The sequence below is a fragment of the Rhinopithecus roxellana genome, chromosome 3 (genome assembly GCF_007565055.1).
Source record: "Rhinopithecus roxellana isolate Shanxi Qingling chromosome 3, ASM756505v1, whole genome shotgun sequence".
Classification (NCBI taxonomy): Eukaryota; Metazoa; Chordata; class Mammalia; order Primates; family Cercopithecidae; genus Rhinopithecus; species Rhinopithecus roxellana.
Window position 1 is genome coordinate 89422211 of NC_044551.1, and position 5488 is coordinate 89427698.

Below are 5488 nucleotides of genomic sequence, written 5' to 3' on the forward strand. Positions count from 1 at the left end.
ATTTAAAATAGTAACACCAAATTTTATATTATTAGCCACTATTCCTTACTCTATCTAAATTTACCTATTAATCCTTACCAAGACCAAGAAAATATATTTATTTTAACTACTTATATCCTCTGGTAGATTATAAACTCCATGACCTTGGGGCTTATCCACGTCTTCATTCACCAAACAGAATAGTCAACATAGCAGAGCAGACATCCAATAGTTACATGTTTTTTTTACAGAATACCTGACCTGTTATTATTATCAAATAATCAGTGAGAGAGTTAAAGTTGGAGTGAGATTATCATATATCCAAAAGCTATTTTTGAATAAATGAATACATGAGTAATACACAGCTGGGGTCCTAATTTTTCTCATTCATAAAATCAGGATAATAAGAACGGCTTCCTGTGGTCATTTTGAAGGTGTTTAAATATGATTCGATGTCCAGCACAGTTTTTAGTGCTTAATTATCACTAAACATGTAATTGAAATTTTTATTTCTTATTGCTTTTCTACAATTTCAGTGATTTTCCTTTTTGAAGAATCTGATTAGTGAAAACAATTTATTTTAATGCTTCCTTTGGACTGCTTTCTTGATTTCTTTCTAAATGTATCTTGTTTATCTGATTGCATATATCATTGTTTTCAACATATTTTTTATATTGCTGTAGGTTAGTAAAGGTTTTAAATTGCAGTGGGTCTTCATTAGGAAATTATATTGAAAAATATTTTGGGTAGTATAGTTTATGAGGACTAAGCTCTGATTTGTATCTTGCCCAAATTCCTACCTAAGGGGTCTGGAGAGTCATGTCCTACAAATCATAAATTCTCATTAGGTTGGTTTTATGTAACCCTATATACCGTGACTTACTTTCCAAGATGACTCTGACATAACATTACAAGACAAGGAAGAAAATAAAAATAAAAATAAAAATATTTTACTCCAAAACATATATCTTTGCCATATCTTGAAATGGCCCTGGCAAAGCTGTACTTTGTAGGGGAAAATTTGCATAGCTAGATCTTTTTCCTTCGGGCCCTCTCAATCCTAAAGAGATCAACTAAAAGTCTAGCACCTTAAGGATCTGAATACAAAACATTTGTCATCTACTGTCTCTAAGGGCAGCCACTATAAGACTTCAAAAGAACCTTGGTCTCCACAATCTTTTATCTTAACCTGAATATTTCCTTTCTATCCATCCTAGGTCTTTAGACAACTCAACCAATTGTCAACCAGAAAATATTTAAATTGACCTATAGCCTGGAAGCATTCCCCCCTCCCAGCTTTGAGTTGTCCCACCTTTCTGAACCAAGCCAATGTACTTCTTAGATGTATTTGATTGATGTCTCATGCCTCCCTAAAATGTGTAAAACTAAGCTGTGCCCCAACCACCTTGGGCACATGTTCTCAGGACCTCCTGAGGGCTGTGTCATGGGACATGGTCACTCATATATATTTGGCTCAAAATACATCTCTTCAAATATTTTATAGAGTTTGACTCTTCTCATTGACCTTTAAAATACTATTGAAGGATGATCTTTAATCACTGTTGTTATGATTATTAACAATTGCAGTAACTGAAGGATACAGACTGTCTGCATCAATAGTACAAACATTCTTTGATAGAATTATTTTCTGCCAACAATTATGTTCATTTATTCCAAAGTACATAGGATAGCAGGTTTACAAAATGTAAAATTTGAGAAAGGTTGCTTTATCTGATCTTTATACATTATTAGATATTTTCAGTGTTCCTGGCAATATTTTGTTGTTGTTCTTTCAAATTGGCTGTCATGGGAAAATGAGCATAATACAAATATTTTTTGTTTTACTCAAGAGGTTGGGAACTGTTTGACGAAAGCTGCACAGTTCTACTCGCGATTGATTTCAACGCAACTCAGATAGTGGTTAAGGAAATTTAAGAATTATAATCTCATAGCTAGAGGATATTTGACTTTACATCGTTCTGTGTTCCAGTAAACGAACCCTGAGAATTAGGCCACCCTAGAGAAGCTTTACAACCTCAGACTGACTCTGATTTTGGAAAGCCATTTACTTTCAGTGTCCTCATGTATAAAATGTTGACTGCTTGGATAATCATCACTTCTTATCTAGATCTATGATCCATTTCTTTATAACTTGCTTTTATGACTCCATAAGTGGGGCACACAGTTCTGCATAACCATCTGCAAATCCTTGCTGAAACTCTGGGAATTTCCTTGAGTGTTTGATTAAGATATACAGTCAAAGGAAGAATATTTTATAAAAGCAGTTTTGGTAATCTTGAAAATATTTGTGTCAGTATAGAGAAATATGTATTGCACCTCTAAGGAACAGTGGAAAGTGTACTTCTTTAATATTTTCACATAGGTCATATCACGTTAGTCAGAATTATTATCTCCTGTGAATTCCTACAGTATTTTAACATATGCTTCAGTCATATGGAATGTTAAAGACAGGGATTATTTTTTTCACTTAATCCTGATTACATCTGATCAACCTTTGTTTATAAACATATTTCGTGAGAATTTGAAACACTCAAAGCCAAAAATTGAAAAGGTGTCCTTTTGAAGCAAATGTGGACCCACTGCATAAATTTTATCAAAATCTTAAGGTAATCATATCTCCTAAAACCTGGAGTTAAATGTCTGTCTTTCATTGTTCAAAAACTAAAACTTATTTTCAAAATAGTTCCTGATGACTCTGACAGGAAACATTTGCCTGAACATGTTAATTATTTTATTAATCCTTGTTAAGATGTTATGGTAAAGAAACTATTATGAGTGAAACCATTTCAGTTGCAATGGTTTGCAGATTAATTTTACCAGGAGATGTTGGCATTCTAGAACATATTTTTCTCATTACCATGGGGAGAAGTGAACAGTAGCAAATTTTAGCTCATAAGCAAGGACTACAGGACAAGAAACTTTTAACAAATAATATAGATATGATGGGCAGAGCTTAAATAAATAAGAAGAAAAACGATGTCTTGAATTCTGGAGGAGGAAATTTTTCCACACTGAGCAAGCAAATTAATTGAGATACAGGTGAAGAAGCTCTCCTCTGGTGCGTTCCATATTCAGAAAAGCACAGGGTCCCTAGAATGACATCTTTGGTCAAGAAATGCTAGAGAGTTCTGTTCTCAAGTCCGAGGCATTTTTCCACCGTCTCTCTTATATTTTCTTTCCATTTTCCAATGAGTACGTTCTTAAAGATGTATTTTCTAGCAAAGAATGCAGTTTTTATTTATTCTGATTTCTATGAAGACTAAAGTTTGATAACTGTAGGAGAATCTTATAGAGCTATTAGCCTCTTTGATATCTTGCAAGATTATTAAGTTTTTGTTCACATCTCAAATACTAATCTGTTTTTCCCTTTTATTAGAATTATCCATACTTTCATCAAATCTTCCTTGTGACTAAAGCTACATATATGAAAAGAGGGAACTTTTTTGGGGAAAAATTTAGTTGTTCCTCAAAATATTGGTGTTTGCAATGCAAAGAACAGGCAATTGCTTAGTAATACATGTTGTTAATGAGGTTTTATCTTTTATTTATATCTCAAATCAATTTATTTGGGTTATTTAAAAATTCAGGGCTTTTATATCTTTGATCATATCATGTTTATATCCTAAAATATGTATTTCTTTATTTCTATCTTATCATCACTTTCATGTAACATATCTGTTCTCTTTATAGACACTATTACCATTTTGTATATGTCATTTTGGTAAGAAAAAAGATCAGAAGCTGAGTAAATAGGATTCCCAAGGTGAGAGTGGATTAAATAATACCGTTTTACCCTGAAGTCTGGAAGTCATTTGAATCTTCCTCCATATTCTATGCATTTATTAACTGATAAGAAGCAAATAATACAGTGTGTTACTCTTATTCACATCTCACGTATTCATGTGCCTCACTTGAAATAGGGCAGATAACTTAAAAGATCAAACATTGGAAAGCTGAGGCGGGCAGATCACAAGGTCAGGAATTTGAGACCAGCCTGGACAGCATGGTGAAACCATGTCTCTACTAAAAATACAAAAAATTAGCCAGGCATGGTGGTGTGCTCCTGTAATCCCAGCTACACAGGAGGCTAATGCCTAATCTTGAACTTTTCTACCCATCAGAATTGTGAGTCCAGTAAACCTTTTTTTCCTTATAAATTATCCAGACTCAAGTATTATTTTATAGCAACACAGAATGGACTAAGACAATGGGAGTTTTTTCTCCATACTTTAGTACTAGATTCAGAAACAGTTCCTGGAAAACAGTAGATGCTCAATAATTACCTGTTAAATGACATCACGTCAGGCAATATTTAAATCTTCTTCTACACTATTGGAACAATAGAGAAGTGATGACCTTTTTGTTGTCCAGTGCTATGCTTCATATGGGGTATGGAACATGGTAGGTGCCCAATAGATATGTCTTTTCATGGGCATATTACTTTATTACAAAGAATGTTGTAGCATTATAAGCATGCAGTTAAAATGGAAATTGTGGGATTCCTAAAATCAAGATACTTTTAAATGTAGGATATAATTAAAAGGATGATTAATTTTTAAAAAGCTGAGATAAGAATTATACCCAGGATAGGATGTAAAATAAAAGAGAGCTGAACTGTGTGAGCTTCACAGTGTTGTACTATGTTGCTTTAATTTCGGAGGAGATCCTCAGTAGCTCTGCCCCTCAGGACCATTTAGTACTTTATTTTTTCTTATCTCTGCTGCTTCACATGAGATGTAATATTTCAGTCAAAATCACTGCTCAATGAATGCTTTTAAAGCTGAACTGTTTAAAAGAACTAAATTACCTCACTTTGTTTCAAACACATTTCACTATAAAAATGTTATGCGTTAAAATCAATAACATAAAACTAAAACAGACTAACATCATAGGAACACTATTTTATACGTGATTGGTTAAAAGGCACTTCTAAATAAATATTACTTCATGATAAAATGTGATATTTTTCTAATTACTTAAATCCCCAAAACTTTAAAATTATTATCTAAACCTGATCATATTGGAAGATCTTGATTGGAATTAATTTCAGACCTTTTTGGGGTTTGGTCAGTACACTAGGCTGTGAGTTTACTTATCTCATAGTTGTCATACTTACTTATTTACTTATTTATTTTTGAGACAGAGTCTCACTCTGTCGCCCAGGCTGGAGTGAAGTGGCACCATCTCCGCTCACTGTAAGCTCTGCCTTCCGGATTCACGCCATTCTCCTGCCTCAGCTTCCCGAGTAGCTGGGACTACAGGCGCCCGCCACCACGCCCGGCTAATTTTTTGTATTTTTAGTAGAGACAGGGTTTCACCATGTTAGCCAGGATGGTCTCGATCTCCTAACCTCGTGATCTGGTCACTCGGCCTCCCAAAGTGCTGGGATTACAGGCGTGAGCCACCGCGTCCAGCCAATTGTCATATTTATGACTCTCTAGGTACAAGAAACACTAATGCTGTAAGCAATCTGGCTGTATTTTTGCAT

At 34.2% G+C, this 5488-nt stretch overlaps 1 non-coding gene across 1 annotated transcript; it reads right to left on the minus strand.

Annotated features, from left to right (window-relative positions):
* Window positions 1–227: 227 nt before the first annotated feature.
* Window positions 228–304, minus strand: LOC115896678. Its single transcript, XR_004056583.1, has one exon. It is a non-coding gene; the product is annotated as a small nucleolar RNA SNORD81 (small nucleolar RNA).
* Window positions 305–5488: the final 5184 nt, after the last annotated feature.